This window comes from Pelophylax lessonae (genome assembly GCF_965119305.1).
Source record: "Pelophylax lessonae genome assembly, chromosome: 10".
Classification (NCBI taxonomy): domain Eukaryota; kingdom Metazoa; phylum Chordata; class Amphibia; order Anura; family Ranidae; genus Pelophylax; species Pelophylax lessonae.
Window position 1 is genome coordinate 177,947,487 of NC_138777.1, and position 22,342 is coordinate 177,969,828.

Sequence of the window (22,342 nt, forward strand, 5' to 3'; positions counted from 1 at the left end):
TGGGTCGTGGTGCTGCTGGTAGAGCTCCTGTTGCAAGGAGAGGACGTGGTTGATCTGTGCCAGCTACACGCACATGTGAAACACCTTCCTCAAGTGTGAGTAGGCGACAGAACCTGCAGCAGTATTTGGTAGGGCATCATGCGCCTCTAGAAGTGATGAGGCCAGAACAAGTAGAGGCGATAGTAGATTGGTTTGCTGCTGACAGTGCCTCCAGTTCCTTCACATTGTCTCCCACCCAGTCTACTGCAGAAAGGTCAGAGTTGGCACCTGCAGCCAATGTCCAACCGTCTTTCACCTCACCCCCTTGCAAATCAGGCAAGCTGTCTGAGCCCCAAGTCATGCAGCAGTCTCTTCTTCTTTTTGATGACTCTGTCAGCAGGGTTTCCCAGGGCCATCCACCTAGCCCTGCCCCAGAAGTGGAAGAGATTGAGTGCAGCGATGCCCAACCACTTATTTCTTAAGATGAGTACATGGAAGGACCACCGCAGCACTTCTCCGATGATGACGAAACGCAGGTGCCAACTGCTGCGGCACTCAGAATTGTGGAGACCGACAAGGAGGGCAGGGGTGAAGACTGGGTGGAAGATGATGTGGAGGACGATGAGGTCCTCGACCCCACATGGAATGAAGGTCATGCAGGTGACCTGAGTAGTTTGGAGGAAGAGGCGGTGGTCGCACAGAGCCACCAGCACAGCAGAAGAGGGAGCAGGGTGCAGAAGCGGAGCGGCCGTGCCCTAGACACTACACCTGCTACTGCCCAACGCAGCAAGGGAACGAGCGCACCAAAGCCAGCTCAAAGGAGTTCTCTAGCGTGGAAGTTCTTCAGAAAATGTGCTGATGACAGGACACGAGTGGTTTGCACCCTGTGCAATCAAAGCCTGAAGCGAGGCATAAACCTTCTCAACCTGAGCACAACCTGCATGATCAGGCATCTAAGTGCAAAGCACGAGCTGCAGTGGAGTAGACACCTTCAAAACCAAGAAAGGTCTCTGGCTCCTCCTGCTTCCTCTTCTGCTGCAGTCTCGGCCTCTCCATCCACCTCTGTAGTGATACCGGCACCTGCCACCCCACAAACAGACGATCTGTCAGCAACACCACCACCTGGGTCACCAACCATCTCCACAATGTCCCGTGGAAGCGTTCAGCTTTCCATCTCCCAAACACTTCAGAGGAAGAGGAAGTACCCCCCTACCCACCCGCGATCCCTGGCCCTAAATGCCAGCACTTCAAAATTCTTGGCCTTTGAAATGCTGTCATTCCGTCTGGTGGAGACGCACAGTTTTAAAAGCCTTATGTTGGTGGCTGTCCCACAGTACGTCGTGCCCAGCCGCCACTACTTTTCCAGGCAAGCCATCCCTTCCCTGCACAACCAAGTGGGGGAAAAAATCAGGTGTGCACTGCGCAACGCCATCTGTGGCAAGGTCCACCTAACTACCGATACGTGGACCAGTAAGCACGGTCAGGGGCGTTATATCTCCCTAACGGCACACTGGGTAAATGCAGTGGCGGATGGGCCTGAGGTGATAGCAATTTGGCGCATGTCCTTCCACCACCGAGGATTGCAGGACGCTTCAGTTTGCCTCCTGTTCCTAACTCCTCCTACTCCGCTTCCTCATCCTCTACCGCCTCCTCATTGTAATGCTCCTGCGTTTTTGTTATAGGCTGGATTTACAGCTGCAAAATCTCCACTCAGTAGTCATGTAGAGATGTGTTGAATACCAGATCCAACTCTCCAGGACTCATCACCGTGGGCCTGTCAGCTTCAACATACAGATATATACACACTCAATGAGATGTTCCTGGAGTGATAGGATGTATATGATAGTATGAAGGTGATGTGCTGAAGGGACAGGTGTGAACAGTGACAAGGATGGTAAGCACTTGATAGGTTTGTACAGGAGAGTTCAAGATGGTATTTAGGAATGCAGATAGGTTAGTATCGAGTATGCTAACAGGTGGTGAGGACAGCAGATGACAAATACAGGATAGACTAACCCAGTGCAAGGATAGGAGGAAGAGTGAAGGGTGAAGGCAGCATGCCGGGAGTGATCGGGTGGCGAGACACAGGATCAGATATAGAACAAGTTCAGGTAGCGAGATACAGGAGCGAGTAACATCTGGTATGCTGACTTCAGACAGGGACGATCCAACCATGACGGTTGAACGAACATGTGAGTGATAACGCAGGCGGTTTAAATAGCCGCTCTGCGGCGCTCAGTGATGACAGCATCGGTCTTAAAGGTGTATGCGCACCTACCAGAAGAGAATGGTGGGACGCATACACGGAATGGAAAGTGGAATAAGGGTACCAGAGGTACCAGAACATTACAGTACCCCCCCCTTAAGGCCGGCTCCGTAAGGCCTCTAGAACTGTTTTTTCCGGGTATTTCGAGTGAAAATTGCGAATCAGTCTAGGGGCATGTATATCAGAGGTATCCAGCCAGGTGTCGTCTTGGGGCCCATAGTTCTTCCATCGTACTAGATATTGGAGTCTTCTTCTGTGGATACGAGAATCCAGAATCTCCTTTATCTCATATTCTTCTCCGCCTTCAACTTGTACAGGAGGTGGAGGTGGGATGGTAGGCCTTATTCCTTGGTTAGGAACATGTGGCTTCAATAGCGACACATGGAAGATGGGATGGATCTTGAGATCTGCCGGTAAGGTGAGCTGTACTGCAGCTTTTCCAATTAGTTTCCTGATTGGGAAGGGTCCCAAGAATAAAGGCCCAAGCTTTTTGCTAGGGATCTTTAATCTTAAATTTTTTGTTGATAGCCAAACGAGGTCCCCAATAACATACTGAGGAGAAGGTCTTCTACGAAGGTCGTAGTACCTTTTTTGTTGACTATGAGCGTGTGATATGGTAGTATTGAGTAAACCCAAAGAGTCTTTTATTTGGGTAAGGTAATCCGAGGCTACTGGGTTACTCGATGGCAGGATGCGTGGTGGAAGAAGAGTGGGATGAAACCCATAGTTCAAGTAGAACGGACTTTGCTTCGTAGTACTGTGGGTTGCGTTGTTGTAAGCAAATTCCGCTAGAGGAAGGAGATCCACCCAATCATCCTGCAGGTATGATGTGTAGCAGCGTAGATATTGCTCAATGCACTGGTTGACTCTTTCAGTCTGTCCGTTGGTCTGAGGATGGTAGGGAGAAGTGAGCTTTCGCTCAATGCGTAAAATTTGACAAAGTGCTTGCCAAAATTTAGAGATAAATTGTGAACCACGGTCGGACAAAAGAGTCTTTGGAATTCCATGCAACTTGAACACATGTTTCATCAGTAGTTCCGCTTTGTTTGGATGAAGGTAGTCTACGGATAGCGATGAAATGTGCCATCTTTGTCAAGTGGTCCACTGACACTAGGATGGTATTAAATCCTTTGGAAGGTGGTAGTTCTACTATGAAATCTAAGGACACAACTTCCCATGGAACCTGGGGTATTGGTAGACTACAAAGTAGTCCAGATGGTTTTGTAGTGTCAATTTTGGACCTTGCACAGATGTCACATGAAGAAACAAATTTTTGTACAGACGTCTTCATATCAGGCCACCAAAACTGCCTGGTGAGCAAATTAAAGGTTTTCGTCATACCCATATGTCCTGCCATGGGTACATCATGCGATAACTCCAAGATCTTGGTGCGCATAGTAGGGGGTATGTAAAGTTTGTCATTGTAATAGAGGAAGCCTTCTGCATCAGTACTTAGTTGTGGTGGAGGTGAATCCATTCCTATACTGTGCAAAATCTCTTCCTTCAAGGATCGGACAACACCAATAATGCGTTCATAGGGTATTATGGGAATGGAAGGGATTTCGGCGCAGTTATCTTCGGTTAGTCGTGATAGCGCATCCGCTTTTTTATTTTTGTCTGCAGGCGTATAGGTCACTAAGAAATTAAATCTTAAAAAGAATAATGACCATCGTACCTGCCGGTGGGAAAGAGTCTTGTTAGTCTGGAGGTATTGAAGGTTTTTATGATCTGTATATATGAGTATTGGTAACTGGGTACCTTCGAGCAGATGTCGCCAATTCTCCAGTGCCAATTTTATGGGAAGCAACTCCTTTTCACCCACTGGGTAATTCACCTCTGGGCTGCTTAGTGATTTTGAAAAGAAAGCAACTGGGTGGAGTGATGAAGTGTTTGTTGGTCGTTGGGAGAGAACTGCTCCTGCTGCCATATTTGACGCATCTACCTCTAGAATATATTGGAGGGATGGGTCTGGATGGCGTAGTTTGGGAGCAGAAATGAAGCTTGATTTTAACAAGCAGAAAGCTTGATTTGCTTCTTCTGACCATTTGAATGTTTTTTTTTATACTTGTCAGTTGTGTGAGAGGTCTCACAATGGCGGAAAAGTTCTTGATGAACTTCCTATAGAAGTTCGAGAATCCTAGGAATCACTGTAGGGCCTTACGAGTTGTTGGTATAGGCCAGTCTAGAATACAGGATATCTTACTCATATCCATCTTAATTCCAGTTTTGGATATGAAGTATCCTAGAAATAATATTTCTTCTTTATGAAATAGGCATTTTTTTAATTTCACGTATAGACTGTGTGAGAGCAGTCTGGACAACACAAGTCTTACATGTTTTATGTGTTCAGGCATAGATTGAGAATAGATAAGTATATCGTCTAGGTATACTACAACACAGACATCAAGTAAGTCTCTAAAGATGTCGTTTATGAATCTTTGGAAAGCTGCGGTAGCATTACATAGCCCGAATGGCATCACAAGGTATTCAAATAGTCCGTATCTGGTTCTGAATGCTGTTTTCCACTCATCCCCATCACGAATTCGGATTAGGTTGTATGCCCCTTTCAGGTCTAATTTGGTGAAATAAGTAGCCCCACGCACTTGTTCAATAAGTTCAGGGATAAGCGGCAAAGGATAGCGATCTTTTATCGTAATCGTGTTTAATTGCCTATAATCGATAATAGGCCTGAGACTGGAATCCTTATTGCGGACAAAGAAAAGTCCTGCAGCAGTGGAAGAAGTAGAGGGTCTAATGAACCCTTTTGTCAAATTCTCATCCAAGTATTCCTTGAGGTGAGAAAGTTCATCCTGTGAAAGGGGATAAACATGACCGAAAGGCAATTTGCTGTTAGGGAGTAGATCGATAGTGCAATCGTAATCCCTATGGGGAGGCAACACTTGAGCATTATTCAAACAAAAAAGATAGGGGTTAGAAAAGGAAGTTGTTAATCCTCCCAGCAAGACATGTGAACACTCACCCTCTTTTTTGCGAACAAGGGGACAGGTGCTTATCAAATGATCCGGGGATGCGCAATACATGCAGAGATTTCTGGATGTTCTTCTAGCTCGTTCAGTAGTCGTTAAAGGTGGGCGTATGGTTCCTACATCCATGGGAGTAGGGTCAACGGCCGAAATCCGAGAAGGACTAGACAATGGCATTCCCATCTTTTCAGCCCTTCTTTCTCGCAGTCGTCTGTCGATGTTGATACTAAGTTGTATCAAGGCCTCCAAGGTGCCAGGTAAATCCGCTCGGGCGAGCTCGTCTTTAACAGCTTCCGATAACCCGAGTCTGAATTGAGTTTGCAAAGATGTGTCATTCCACCCTGAATCAAGGGTCCATCTTTTGAACTCAGATACAAAGTCTTCTACAGGTCTCCTTCCTTGTTTCAAGGCCCTCAACTGCATATCAGCAGTACTCTGCCTATTGGGGTCATCGTATAAGCTGGTGAGTTCCGCTAGGAATAAAGAATAGGTGTTGAGAATCTGATCATTATTCTCAAAGAGAGAGTCTGCCCAGGCCCATGGATCACCCGTTAGGTATGAAATAACGGTACAGACTTTTATTTGATCAGTGGGGTATGTACGAGGTTTTAACAAAAAAAGCAATTGACATGCATTTTTGAATTCCCGAAATTTTTTCCGGTCGCCTGTAAACACTAGAGGGGGGTTTATTTTAGGTTCAGGAGGCTGAACAGCATTAAGCCGTGAGAGCTGGGTTACCTGCTGTGTTAAAGTCTGATTCTTTTCTTGTACGTCAGTCAGAGCAAGTATTAACGCTTTTACTTGTTGTGTTAATTGTGTCACTTGAGTGGGTAATTCTGCTGAATCCATTTTTAAGGTTCGTTCAATCTGTAACGCTCCTGCGTTTTTGTTATAGGCTGGATTTACAGCTGCAAAATCTCCACTCAGTAGTCATGTAGAGATGTGTTGAATACCAGATCCAACTCTCCAGGACTCATCACCGTGGGCCTGTCAGCTTCAACATACAGATATATACACACTCAATGAGATGTTCCTGGAGTGATAGGATGTATATGATAGTATGAAGGTGATGTGCTGAAGGGACAGGTGTGAACAGTGACAAGGATGGTAAGCACTTGATAGGTTTGTACAGGAGAGTTCAAGATGGTATTTAGGAATGCAGATAGGTTAGTATCGAGTATGCTAACAGGTGGTGAGGACAGCAGATGACAAATACAGGATAGACTAACCCAGTGCAAGGATAGGAGGAAGATTGAAGGGTGAAGGCAGCATGCCGGGAGTGATCGGGTGGCGAGACTCAGGATCAGATATGGAACAAGTTCAGGTAGCGAGATACAGGAGCGAGTAACATCTGGTATGCTGACTTCAGACAGGGACGATCCAACCATGACGGTTGAACGAACATGTGAGTGAGAACGCCGGCGGTTTAAATAGCCGCTCTGCGGCGCTCAGTGATGACAGCATCGGTCTTAAAGGTGTATGCGCACCTACCAGAAGAGAATGGTGGGACGCATACACGGAATGGAAAGTGGAATAAGGGTACCAGAGGTACCAGAACATTACACTCATCCGGTCAGCGTAACACCTTCACCACCAACTTCAGCACAGCCAGGGGTAAACGACAGCAGGCAGTTTTAAAACTTGCCTGTTTGGGGGAAAAAACCACACACCGCGCAGGAGTTGTGGAGGAGCATGGAACAGCAGACAAATGAGTGGTTGCTGCCAGCGAGCCTCAAGCCCGGCCTGGTGGTGTGCGATAACGGGCAAAATCTCATAGCAGCTCTGGGGCTAGCCGGTTTAACGCACATCCCTTGCCTGGCGCATGTGCTGAATTTGGTGGTGCAGAGGTTCCTTAAAAATTACCCCGATATGTCAGAGCTGCTGCAGAAAGTGCGGGCCATCGGTGCGCACTTTCGGCGTTCTCATCCTGCTGCTGATCGCCTGTCAGCGCTGCAGCGTAACTTCGGCCTTCCCGCTCACTGCCTCATATGTGACGTGCCCACAAGGTGGAACTCCACCTTGCACATGCTGGAAAGACTGTGCGAGCAGCAGCAGGCCATAGTGGAGTTTCAGCTGCAGCGAGCACGTGTGAGTCGCTCTGCGGAACAGCACCACTTCACCACCAATAACTGGGCCTCCATGCGAGACCTGTGTGCCTTGTTGCGTTGTTTTGAGTACTTCACCAACATGGCCAGTGCCGATGACGCCGTTGTCAGCTTAACTATCCCACTTCTATGCCTCCTTCAAAAAACGATTCGGGCAATGATGGAAGAGGATGTGGCACAGGATGAGGAGGAGGAGGAGGAGGATGAAGAGGTAACATTTCCAAGGCTTTCAGGGCAGTCATTCGCAAGTGGCTCCGAGGGTGGGTTCTTGCACCCACAAACGCCAGGGACACAATTGTCCAGCAGGGGCACAGTTCTGTAGGGTGAGGAGGATGAGGAGGAGGAGATGGAACCATGTTCACAGCAGGGTGGCACCCAGGCCAGCTCATGGCCATCACTGGTGCGTGGCTGGGGGGATACAGAGGACACAGACGATACACCTCCCACAGAGGACAGCCTTTCGTTGCCTCTGGGCAGCCTGGCACACATGAGCGATTACATGCTGCAGTGTCTCCACAACGACCGCCGAGTTGCCCACATTCTAACTTGTGCTGATTACTGGGTGGCCACGCTGCTGGATCCCCGTTATAAGGACAACGTACCGTCCTTAATTCACTCACTGGAGCGCGATCGCAAGATGCGCGAGTACAAGCGCACGCTGGTAGACGCGATGCTGCTGGCATTCCCACCTGACAGCGGGGCCACAGTGGAAGCACAAGGCCAAGGCAGAGGAGGAGGAAGAGGTCGCCAACGCAACCAGGGCACCGCCAGCACCTCAGAAGGCAGGGTTAGCATGGCCGAAATGTGGAAAAGCTTTGTCAGCACGCCACAACAAACAGCAGCACCAGCAGCTCATATGGAACGTCTTAGCAGGAGGCAGCATTTCACCAACATGGTGGAGCAGTATGTGTGCACATGCCTACAAGTAGTGAATGACGGGTCGGCCCCCTTCAACTTCTGGGTCTCCAAATTGGGCACATGGCCTGAGCTTGCCCTTTACGCCTTGGAGGTGCTGGCGTGCCCTGCAGTCAGTGTATTATCTGAACGTGTATTTTGCATGGCTGGGGGCGTTATCACAGACAAGCGCAGCCGCCTGTCCAGAGACAATGTGGACAAGCTCACGTTCATTAAAATGAACCAGGCATGGATCCCACAGGACTTTTCCGTACCTTGTGCAGAATAGAGATGGATACCGACCTTACCCAGCCATTGTTCTATTTTTGCTCTTTCTCACTCTTTTGGGGTGTACCCTCATTTAAAATGACTGAAAAAAAGCAGTGTTGGCTACCTCGTCCTCCTCCACCGCCGCTTCCACCTACACCGCCCATAGGTGTGCGCAGCCTATTGCATTAGGGTGTGCACCCCAAAGTTTAAATACACATGCATGTGTTTGCCTACATGTATATGGCCCCGGTACATTACTCTCCCTGCTGGCAAAGTGAAATAGAAGTGTGTGGCACTTCTCTTATGGCAGAGCAGGTCCGAGGGAGATCTTTCCCATCTCCTCACTGGCAAACAGAGCGATAATGCTAATGTGCCCTAGGTGATTAGGGTGTGCCCAGGCATACCCGGCACACCCTGTGCACACGCCTATGACACCGCCACATCCACCACCACCTCAACCTCCCTCCTACTCCATATGGGCCTCGCCCTTCACAGATGAAGAACATTGTTTTATTTTTCTGTTTTTTTTTTTTTGTTGTTTTAAGTTATTTCCCTATCCACATTTGTTTGCAGAGCACTTGCCATGCTCTTAACTACGTTTTGCTGCCATTTGCAGCACTCTATCCCTTTCCATTGGTGTTTTAGAGCCATTTTAGTGCCTGAAAGTTCGGGTCCCCACTGACTTCAATGGGGTTCGGTGTCCGGGTAAAGTTCGGAAAAAGTCCGGGACACAGACCCGGACTTTTTTTTCAAGTTCGGCCGAACCCGCCGAACACGGACATCCAGGTGTCCGCTCAACTCTAATAGTGGGTGTTCAGAATAAATAATTATGAATAAATAATCATAGGTAAATGTATAAATAATTAAATAACAAATCAATTAATATGACATAGTGCGGTGTTTTGTGCAAGTGGTGTAAATTAATACAAATTGATCCAAATGAAATTAAAATTAATATTAATATACAAATCAATCAATATTGTGACATGAAAAATAATAATAAATACATCAACTAGCAGTGAAATCAAAAATTGCAATAAATCAAATAAGTAACATAAAAGTTCCAATTGACTATTTTTCAGTGCAACAAAGTTCTTCCAGATGGGTTTAAAAGTGAAGGTGCTCAGTGACAAGTTTTTCTTCCAATTTTGTGACTTTTTAAAAGTGCAGGTGCAGGTTCCTCCTTTCAGTGGTATGTTAAAAGATGGGTGACTTACCAGATGTAATGGGTCTCGTATATTGTATGATATTGAGACCAATCACGCTTGTGGACCCTTAGGGCCACGGTAGGTCCCCTTGTGTTGCCTCCTGGATATGTAGATTAGGGTTTTCTCCTCACCATTCCTCGTATCAGCATGCGGTGGGTATATATAGAAAATAAAATTGCTTCAAATAGTGTGATAAATTTTTAAGAGCTTTTATTCCCCATATAGTGGGTATTCCAATAAAAAACAGCGTATAGCAGGGTAAAAGGGTTAAAAATCCCTGTGACAGCAATGTACAGCAATGCAGAGTGGCGAGCGGAGGTTATTCTGGCTTGCGCTCCAGTACTCTGAGTGTACGTCCCATCGTGCGTTCCACGTTCTGACGCATTTCGTCACTTCCTGTGATGTTTTCAAAGGAAAGGATGTGATGTACACTCAGAGTACTGGAGCGCAAGCCGGAATAACCTCCGCTCGCCACTCTGCATTGCTTTACATTGCTCTCACGGGAATTTTTAACCCTTTTACCCTGCTATACGCTGTTTTTTATTGGAATGGAGTACACTTTCTCTTAAGTGCTACTTTTTACATTATTGGCTGTGTGTTGAGTAATTTTGAAGGGACAGTAAATTTACACTGTTATACAAGCTGTACACTCACTACTTTACAAGTGTCTATCATGTACCTGGTAGCAGAGCCTGATATAATGAGGAAGGCCTCTCTTACACCTCTGACTCAGGGCCCCTGATAGTGTAGACATGAGGTGCAGGAGTACACAGTGGCTAGAAGCAGGGAAGGTGTCCTTGCTGGGCAGGAGAAGTCATCAGGTGGCTTCAGCAAGCAGGTAAGTAGGCAGGCAGCTGGTGGTGGGACAGCAGGCAGAGTAGCAAGGTCAGGTTGGCCGGGTCATACACACGCAGGATGGATCGGGTACAGGGCATAGATAGACAGGAATGTGGTCAGGAGACAAGCCGGGTGTGGAACTGATCAGTCGAACACGAGCCAAAGGAGCAGACAAAAGCAGAAGTCAAGGGACAAGCCGAGGTCGAAGCAGGTGGAGTTCAGAGGATGGTCAAGAAAAGCCGGGTCAGCAACAGGAAGCAGGATGCAGGTTCATAGGATCACAGAAGGCTGAAGACAAAGCAGCACTGATCCTGAGCACTTAAATAGTCTGTTTGGCACCAGCATCTGTCACAAGTGTGCACAAAAATGCGCGACAGCTCGTGTGTGTGTGCGAGTTCGCGCATGCACATGTTTATTATCCAGTGCCCAATTCTTATGTGCACAAAAGAGAATATGTTTTAGCTTATGCCCAAAAGTTCACCCAGAGGAGTTATCTAGTTTGCTGGCATGTGCACCCTGACAGTGTAATTTCTTCAATGTTGTCACATAAAAAGATATAATAAAATATTTACAAAAATGTGAGGGGTGTACTCACTTTTGTGAAATACTGTATGATAAATCACATACAGAGGATATTGTACCCAGGCCAATTCAGAAAACGAATGTAGCACCCTCCTAGTTAGGTGCTAGGTTAAAAGCATTGTATGCTCCATCTGCCTATCAGGGGAGCTTGATCTATTAGGTTGCCTGTTGCATGTTCCCAGGTGTGATTCACTGAGTCTAAGGGAGTGTCCCCACTGCATCCAACAGGGGAGCCTGTTGGACAGTGGAGGAAACCTGACAAGTGACACATTGTCTTTTGTGGGAGTCCCAGTGGGAGGGCATTCTTGCAGTGCACCCTGGGATTGCTCATAAAAGCCGGGGAGACATGTGACAGGGCGTCTTTGGCGAGAAGCAGGGTCCCAGGAGGAGGCTGACGGCTTGTCTCTGCTCCTGCTGCTTGAGGAAAGTGGTCTTAGGCAGTCGGCCTAGTGAACCAGGTGTGGAGCTGAGTCGCAGAGGATCCAGTACAGGTGACAGTGGAGCTGCTGGCAGAGTATTCCAGGAAAAACAGTGTCTATGAGTACCAAGGGACTTGCCAAAGGGTCTGCCCAGGAAGGGAGACCACTACAGTGAAGTCAGAGGATCAAGGGGCCAGTTCACACAGAGTGTCAGAGGAAAGGGGATGCCAGTTTCAGAACCCTGAAGAGTAGGGACAAAGGGGGTGCCAAGTAGGACCCTTAGGAGTGATTCACAGTGCAGTACAGTTCAGTATTTCTTCTCACTAAAGTGGCAAGGTGAAGCAGCGGCCTTGCCGCACTCAGCATTATAGAGAAGTCCCAGCAATTGTGCATAGTTTTTACAGTTGGAGTATCCCACTCATCCCTTCTCCTATCCAAGCTCTCAAATAAAACAACAAAAAAACAAAACCCTTAGACAGTTTTCTGACTGAGCCGAGCACTTTGAATATGCTATATTGTCAAGTTGTTGCTATGGGTAACCCAGGGGAATCCGTAACCAGCAGCTCCCAAGGGAGTAGTGCTACACTAATAGTCTTGCACTGTGGAGGAAGAATCTATTGAACAATCACTGTGCTGCACTGCTAAGCTGTAAATGCAGCCTTAATGTAATGAGCAAACATACAGTAGCATCCTATGTACATGTGTATTGCAAACTACACAGGAATGCAGGACTTTTAATATATTGACCCTAATTGCTTAGATTAATAGTAGACTGATATATTTACATGCATATTAAAAAAATGTTAAAAATACGATAGGTTCCTTTTACCAAATACAACGTAATTATATACTACAGAAGATTGACAGCGAAAACAAATGTTTTTCTAAATTGCACATAAAGTGCTTTATAGAGTACGTAGTTAGTGATATCATACTCTAGTCACAAGGTGGTGCTGTTAATTCTTTGTTACTGAACATGGATTGAACTGGATAGACTATCGTCTTTATTCAACCTCAACTACTATGTAACTATGAACATGTTTAAAGGAACTGTAGTTGGAGCTTATTATCAGTATGTGAAGAATGACAGATATAGTACAAAAAATATGTGATTTATAAAAACAAACACTTTAACGTGTTTCTGAATGGAAGAAGTCTAAATTGTGCAAGAATTTTGTGTACACAATATAAATAATGCAAGGTGTGATTTCTTCTCTAGTACAAGACTGCACTCATTTAGTCCCTCTTGGGGTCATTGGTGTTAGAACATGAACTGATTACAACATCAAATAATTTACCGCCCAGTTCCTAGAAAGCTTTTCTTGTTGTTGCTTTAAATAGAGTAGGGAAGGGTCAATGTCAGGTTTTTTTCTCTACTTATGTCATCACTGGGGATATTTTGGGGATGGTTTACTAAAGGCTAATAGGCTGTTCCCTTTGCTTAGTGAATGAGGTAAAGCTCTGCTGACTTACAACATCTATATTATGGGTAAGGGAATATACTGTTTTTTTTTTCAGTTTTCCTTGCATGTGATTGGGTATTCTTTGCAAAGTGAATTTTTTCCATATTCACTAAGCTAAAGGAAAATTCCCTTGTAAAGTTAACAGTATATTTGTAATTCAGTCCTGTCCCAGAGATCATAAAATAAGTAAAGGGAAAGCTGCCCAATAGGGAGAATAGAGAGTAGTGGAGATCTTCAAACACAAGACAAAAAGAATGCACCGGCTTTGTGTAAAATCTTCAGTGTTGACTAACAAGCACAAAGTACACCTTTAAATAAGGTCTTTGGGTGGAGTTGGGTTTGCAAAAAAATAGAATTTTTTCTGATTTAGGCAACAAGAGGCAAGATCTGAACCACTATCGTGGCCTAGCTGCATGCTGGGGAGCATGTCCTCACTGTGCACCGCCATGTGGTGGTGCACCTTTATTCTTTAACTTATATCTGCCCAGCATATTAGACTCACCGAGGCACTATGGGCACAGGATCCTACCAATACAAAGAAACCTGACCTGGTCTAGACCGTACCATGGCAATGGACCCCCAAAATCAGTCTCACTCAGCACAAGTTACATTTTTAGAAGACATTCCCATCTTGAGGTTGGAACAAGGAAAAGTTCACTTGATGATGGCCTTTTAACTTTTTATAGTTGATTTACATATTTCATTTTTTTTTTTTTCAGTTACCCCACAGCACATTTCTTAAGTTGCAAACAGATAACAGCAGAGATGAGAACCAAGTGGAGGAGTGGTCCTTTCCTTTAAGGGTTTGTCAGAGTCCTATATCCCATGCCAAAGGGATGTTAGTATTTTGTTTAGTCCTGCACCTCTTCTTCCTTGCTTCCCCCTTAAGAGGAAGATCCCCAAAGCTAGATCTTTAAAGATTACATCTTTGCATGCCTTGATCCTTGCACAGCAACCTAGACAGGCTCCTGCCAGACTATACATACACAGCCCTTTTTCTTTGGCAGGAACAGGGCTGGCTCTTCCTCGTTATCTTTGGGACAGTCCATCACTACTCTAGTGGTTTACCTGGGCATTTACACTGCCTACTCTTCACTACAGGGTTCCCAACTCTAACTATAATAACATCTATCAGCCAATTGGGGACACTGCAGTGTGCACTACTGTCAACTTATTCGGAAGTCAGATTTACATGCAACAGCACCTTGTTTATATGCAAAATATTATGACATACCACCATGTTCCTGCTCCCCCATCTTGGTGCCCTAGGGCATCCATGGGTGCATTGTGCTACAGCACACTGCCCCCTCCCCCAACCTCTCAGGGCCCATGTGCAGTGAACACCTTGCACCCATGGACGATATGCCAGTGGGATAGGGCTGTATAGGTGTGGGCTAGGGCAGTATAGGGGCAGGCTAGGATAGTATAGGGGCAAGCTAGGGTAGTATGGGGCGGGCTAGGGTAGTATAGGGTGGGCTAGGGCAGTATAGGGGCAAGCTAGGGCAGTATTGGGGCGGGCTAGGGTAGAATAGGGGCAGGCTAGGGTAGTATATAGACAGGCTAGGGTAGTATAGGGTCAGGCTAGGGTAGTATAAGAGCAGGCTAGGGTAGTATAGGAGCAGGCTAGGGTAGTATAGGGGCAGGCTAGGGTAGTATATGGACAGGCTAGGGTAGTATAAGGGCAGGCTAGGGTAGTATATGGACAGGCTAGGGTAGTATATAGACAGGCTAGGGTAGTATATAGACAGGCCAGGGTTGGAAAGTATAGGGGCACTCTAGGGTAGTAAATAGACAAGCTAGAGTGGTATATGGATGGGCTGAGGCAGAATAGGGGCTGGTTAGGGTAGTATAGGGGCGTGCAAGGGCAGTATCGGGGCAGGCTAAGGTAGGATAGGGGCAGGCTAGGGTACTATATAGACACTTGGGCAGTATATGGACAGGCTTGGGTAGTAAATGGGTGAGCTAGAGTAGCATATAGACAGGCTAGGGTAGTATATGAAAAGGCTAGGGTAGTATAAGGGCAGGCAAGGGTAGTATATAGACAGGCTAGGGTAGTATATGGACAGGCTAGGGTTGTATATTAACAGTCTACGGCAGTATAGGGGCAGGCTAGGGTAGTAATTAGACAATCTAGAGCAGTATATGGAAGGTCTAGGGCAGAATAGGGGCAGGTTAGGGTAGTATAGGGATGGGTAAGGGTAGTATAGGGGCAAGCTAGGGTAGTATAATGGCAAACTAGGGCTGTATAGTGATTTTTGAGCATGACAGGTTATGCAACATTTGGCCATCCCGCAGATCAGCAGCCACTACTAGAAAAAATTATGCACACACTTTGTGTCCTATCACACAGAACTAACATACATTACCTCTCTGTTGCTCTCTCCCAGTGCTTCCACAGTCTTCAGTGCCTAGCTTCAACTATGCACCAGAGCAGAAGAAGGTTAGCTGGGCGCGAGGCTGGTTGCACCTCCTCTTCCAGTTCCACCCAATAGATCAACTACAATAGATGGGGCAGGTGTTGAAGATTCCCTTGACTGACCACCAATTGTCAGACATGTAGACTAGTTGGGGTGCTCATACGTTACATCGGCTGCTGGCAGAGCCGGGGGTAAAGGGATCTTTGCTCTCTGTCTCCTGTGGGTACCCCTCGGCAGCACACACCTGAGCTCTTCATGTGAGCTTGGGTGTTTAACAGGCAGTGTTAGACTGTGTGTTAGCACCCTCGCACCCGGCAACTATGAGTATGTGAGTATGTGTGTTGAGGGCAGCAGGGCAGCCTTTTAGCAGGGCAGAGGAGCGGCTTGGGGGCAGTTGTCACACACAAAACTACTGGAAAAAATATATTAAGCGTCAATTTGCTGCCCCCCTGAAAGTGCTGCCTGGGTCCAATGGACCCAACAGGACTCATGGTAGGGCCGGCCCTGACTGCTGTGCCTCTACCCTATACCACCACTGGGTTATAACAGCTACCCAGGACCCTGGCAGACAGACCTAATTTTCATGACATAGACCATACTGGATTCTCCAGAGGAATATGTAATGGCTACCCCAGGTATGCACAGAGTCATCATAACAGCCAGACAAGTAGCATTTCCAGTAGAAAGTCAGTAATAAAAACCCCTGTTTTTCACTCAGAAAAGGTTTACCTTGACACTAACATGTTAGCATGAAAAATATCCTAAATGTCAGCTCCCTGCAATGAAAGTGGTATTAATGTATATACACCTTACTGGTGGCCTGTGTCTCTTACCATCACTTCATCCCAGGACTGCAGAATTCGCAAGACTCTTCTGAATTCAACACTTCCTCCCACTGTGGCTCTATCTTCCAACCCTTACATCATTTCTGTGTCCTTTAGTGATGTAGGGATCAGAGCATGGAGCCACAGCACTCAGTAGGGGACAAAGGCTTGAGACATTTCTGGAAGCATTGAATGCTGAAGAGTCTGGAGGAGGCTTCAGTGGTGAAACAAGCAAAGGTAAGAGACATAACCAAATGTCAAATAGCAAAAAGAGGAAAGGGAGGGGCTGAGTGGGCTTTAAAGGTACCGTCAAAGACAAATAGTGTGGAAAACCACAGAAATAGATAAAATATCAAAAGTTTATTGAAAAAAACAACATTTTTAAAATTGTCAATACAATTGAACAATATGGGCAAACACATATACGATAGGTCAATGATATTAGCACAATTAATGTGGTTAATACATCAACTACAATAGATGGGGCAGGTGTTGAAGATTCCCTTGACTGACCACCAATTGTCAGACATGTAGACTAGTTGGGGTGCTCATACGTTTGGGTTTATGACCACCCCAACTACTCTACATGTAGTTGATGTATTTACCACATTAATTGTGCTGATATCATTGACCCATCGTATATGTGTTTGCCCATATTGTTCAATTGTATTGACAATTTTAAAAATATTGTTGTTTTTTTTCAATAAACTTTTGATATTTTATCTATTTCTGTGGTTTTCCACACTATTTGTCTTTGACGGTACCTTTAAAGTCCACTCAGCCCCTCCCTTTCCTCTTTTTGCAATTAACTATTGGGGGACGTGGTACCTGTGTTCAATACTCTATCTTGACCCTGGGCTTTGTCAATTCCAAATGTCAAATAGGTTATATATTCCTTCTTCCATTGCAGGGATCCGCCATTTGGAATTTTTAGCCCGACAGTATCCTTATTAAATCTTAATTGGGAACAAAATATTTCAGGGATATTAAGGAGGATCCAGGCTAAAACCAGTTTGTAACTTCAAACCTGTGGCCATAACTGCTCTTATGGACTGCATACCCATATGTAGAAGAGATGGCAAAAATTTAATAAACAATTACATAATTAAAGTCTGACTTTTAATACTGTATAAGACGACCTCCTAATTTTCCAGTTAAAGCATACGTTTTGGGCTATACTCGCCGTATAAGACTACCCTTGCTTCATATTTACTTCTTACTTGCTAACTTGCTTCATATTTACTTCTTCTTGCTGGTGGAGCCATGATGGGGTCTTGTCTAGCAGCCGTTTTGTTTACATCCACTAATCTGTCAGCCCGCTGGATGTGCGGTAATACTGTATGTACCGTAGCTTCGACTACATACAGTATACTGTGCTGAGCCAATAACGGCGAGTGATGTATTCTATTAATAAATACAAAGCCAGCTCGGATTGGCAGAGTCAGAATTTGTAACATCATCAGCCCGCCTCTCTAAATCAGTCAATCCGACCTGGCTTTGTATTTATTAATAGAATACATCGCTCACCGTAAATGGCTGTGTGGCATATTGTATGTAGCCGAAGCTACGGTACATACAATAATACCGCGCATCCAGCGTTCTGACAGAATAGGGATGTTCGTTTTGGGCCTACTTGGCCCTAAACCTGGAGTTCTCTTAAGGTTCACATTTTATACTCCACGTAAAAGACGACCCTCCAATTTTTGGGGGATGTTTTTAACGTTAAAAAGTAATCTTTTACACCGGCATATACGGTACTCTTTTGTTAATTATTGAATTATTATGTATTGGAGTAAACGTGAGTGAATAATAAAAATTCCAAGCTCCCTAAACCTATCTTGAACGATTAGAATGTCACGAATGCAGACAGCATAAACTGTAAAAAGCACTATCAGCTAATACGGGTTCACAGTTATTTATTGTTTTACAGCACACAGCCTCGAAGAGAAACCGTCAACAGAAAATAAATGGAATTTTAACAAAATTTATAGATAGCGGTTAAAGGAGCTGCTCACATATGGCGCTTTTCCACTGCATGGAACCGAACGGTTCGGCACGCTTTTGTGTTTTTCCACTGCTGGTACCGCATGGTATAGTGTCGGAATGGTTCGGTTCGGTGCGGTACGGTACGGTGGCACTTTTCCACTGCATGGAACCGAACGGTACAGCACGGTACGGCTCTGAAAAAACAGTACCTACTCGATTGTGGTTCCAACAGGTACCATAACTGGTACCATATCCCACAATCCTTTGCATGCAGTCACTACTAGCCACTGATTGCTCAGAGAATCCCACCCACCCCGTTGTTATCCCACCCACTTAACTTTAGTACTACTTTAGTGGAAAGGCAAACCATACTGTACCGAACCGTTCCAACACAGTACCATGCGGTACCAGCAGTGGAAAAGCAAACCGGGCAAAGCAGGGCCAAGCAGGGCCGAGTAGAGCCGAGCCGGTACTTGCAGTGGAAAAGTGCCAATATTGACAGGAGGGCCCCTTTCTTCTTCATTATATTACAGAAAGAACTAAATATTTTCTGTGCCACAAGCAAGAGTCTAACAGACCTTACCCTAATCTCAACACCTGGAATCTGAAAAGGAAAAACTAATATTGGGTATGGCTAACTTGTGCTGGACATTGGGCATGGCCTAAAGGAACATGACTAAATATAGTCTACTCTAAACCTACTTGCAGTACACACTGCACACATACTATATGCCACAATATACTCCCTTACTATTGTACCACAAGTCTACCTTAACTACTTGACCTCCAGAAGGTTTTACCCCCTTTATGACCAGAGCATTTTTTGCTATTAGGCACTATTCCACAATGTGGGAAAAAACAAACTTATAACAGCGCTATACACCTAAATAAATTATTATAAATAATAATATATGTGTAGTAGAATAATTAATTAATGTGCAGCTGCCGTGCATCCAAAACAATTATTGGAAAAACATGTGTGCAAATTATTAATACAGCGCTAGCAACCAGCATGTGATAAAGAGATAAATATTAAATTAATTAGCAGTACTGAATAAATATATTAATAAAAGTCTCTCATATAATTTATATAAGAAAATTAAAGTGCTCAAGTGCAAATCTTTTTTTCTTCTGTGCAGATAATAAATAAATAAAGGTGCTCAAGTGCAAGTCCTTCCAGGTATATAAGGTGCTCTCATGAGTGACCCTCCAGGTCCCCTACTCACCACACGGTAGATATATTAGCGTTTGACATGTGCTAATGGGACTTGTGATATCTGAGCTCCAATGTTTCATCCAAACTTATTAGGGAAAATGCATCTGATGGGATTGCTCCAATGGGATGTAGATCGTTGTTCCCGGTATCTTGATGTGCAGCCAACACTGAAGTGTGTGCATGTAGACAGGAAGTGATTGTGAAGAGGCTGGAGAAGGAGCCTCTTCACAATCACTTCCTTACATTGGTAGTCACTGTCTTGACCCCTGATTCATTGGTGGTTGGTGGTCAGTGTCTGTCAGATATGGTAACTGTAGTGGTAGTACATGTTAATTCCTGTTTCTTGGATTATGTTGTACATATTTTTCATAATGCCCACATGTTTATCAGGTAAGCTTCAGTTTATGCCCATTTCAGCTTCCCACGTGTCTACCTATGCAGAGTGTCTTTGTTCTAATTCTTGTAAAACATAAGGTTTGTTTTGCAAAAGAAAATAGCATATATGTCATTGCCTTGTTCCACAATAACTGGGAATTACATGGTCACGCAACAAGCTAATTACATTTATATAATTTTAAAATTATGGGTTTTTTTTACAGTATCTTTTAATATAAAAATGAAAAAAGACCAAAAACATTTTGAAATAAAAAAATATTTTCTACTTTCTGTTATAAAACATATCTTATAAAAACATTTAAAAATCAAATTTCTTCATAAATTTGGCCCAAAGTGTATTCTGTTACATGTTTTTGGTAAAAATAAAATCCTAATAAGTGTATATTAATTGGTTTGTGCAAAATTTATAGCTTCTACCCACCTTTAACACTCTACTAGTAATGGCAGTGATCAGCGACTTATCGTGGGACTGTGATAGTGTAGTAGACAATCTGGCACTAACTGACGCTGGCTGGGAGGTTCACTAACTGACTAACTGACTAACTGACATCAATAGTGACACTAATACAGTGATCAGTGCTAATACTGTACACTGTCACTATCCCTGGCTGGGAAGGGGTTAACATCTTGGGGCAATCATAGGGTTAACTGTGTGTAATGTGTGCTGCTTTTACTTTACTATCTTTGCTTTGCCTGGAGAAGAAACAGCCAGATCGCTGTTCACCGTACAAAGTGTATTTAAACACAAGACTCGTGCGTGATTGGATACAGCCGATGAGCTGACTTTAGCCAAAATCATTGGCTGAAATCAATTGCCAAACTCATGGCCAGTGTTGGTGGTCATGGGGAGGAAAGATACCTGGTATCTGTGGTCAGTGGAGGAAAAAAACGACCAGTGTTGGTGGTCTATGGAAGGAAAAATACGTGGAGGCAGTTGTCAGTATCAGTGTCCCAAATTACATTGTTGGTCAGTGTCTGTGCTTCCCTTACATTGGCAGCATTTATATTCCTTACATTGGTAGTCACTGTCTTGACCCCTGATTCATTGGTGGTCAGTGTCTGTCAGATATGGTAACTGTAGTGGTAGTACATGTTAATTCCTGTTTCTTGGATTATGTTGTACTGTACATATTTTTCATAATGCCCACATGTTTATCAGGTAAGCTACATCTGTTCTTGGCATCTGTTTTATGCCCATTTCAGCTTCCCACGTGTCTACCTATGCAGAGTGTCTTTGTTCTAATTCTTGTAAAACATAAGGTTTGTTTTGCAAAAGAAAATAGCATATATGTTATTGCCTTGTTCTCCTTTGCATGAAATGACTATATTTGCTATACTGTACTATTATACCATTAGACAACACTGTATATTATAACAAACAGGCACAAATGTACTTCTTATCTGACCAAAATGTACACCAAAGGCATACTTTCATAGTATTGTCAAATGAATAAAGTTGAATAAGAGTTGAAGTAAATAGTCATTAAAGAAATACAGAGACTGCAATTGCTGAAAATACTAGTGTCCAGCTGTTAGGACAATCCACTGGCATCAACATTTTCTGAAGCACTGACTTGAAAAAATATGTAAATTGTTGGGTAAGCTGTGCCCCCTCAGGACCTCAAAAGACCACCTCAAACTAGACTATGAAATTGCTGAACATTGCTATGATCGAAGCGGGATACAAAGTTAGGGCCAGATCTTATTTGGTGCCAGAGCGCCTTTCACGAATGTACCCAGGTTCGTCTGCGTCCTGCTTCAGGAGTTGTGGCCAGATGGGCACTACTTTAAACATATGGTGGACTTGTCCTATGGTAAATATTACCAAGGACGCGAGCATAGCCCTGTTGAATAAGCCGGTTGAGAATGTCCCAAGACACATACAGACATGAATCTACTTTGTGTTTTTAGCAGCTAAAATCACTATAACATCGCCATGGAAAAGTCAGGGGATTGATCTTGCCTTGATGAAACACAAACTCACCTGGATCATGTTGAACGAAAAGATTGTGAGTGTCTTACAGGACAAGCAATCGCGATTGGAAAAAATTTGGCCCCCGAAATTTGGCTTAGTTACTTGCAGGTACTGGACACACAGAGTTGACCCCCAGGCTCCTGAGAGCCTGACCTCCCTGGCGGAACCAATTTCTTCCTTCTCTTTCTCTTCTTTTTAGACCTACTATTCTTTCTTCTATACTCCCTCAGTACCTTTTTTCTCTTTGATTTCTCAGTTTCTTTTTATTGGTATATGGCCCTCCTGGTATTGGTAGAGGGGGTCCCTGGAACTACATGGTCGAACAGATGTCTGTACCTGGCCCTGGGAGGGTACTGTTATGAGATAAAAGTATTGTTATATATAGAGTTTTCATTGATGTTCAGTTTTTTGTTGCCCTAGATATAAAGGGCTTTTACGTTTCCAACTTGGAAAGGCACTGTTTCCTTCCAATCAGGGTCCTTTACATCATAGAACTGCTGTGAGTCGGCCCACAATAACTA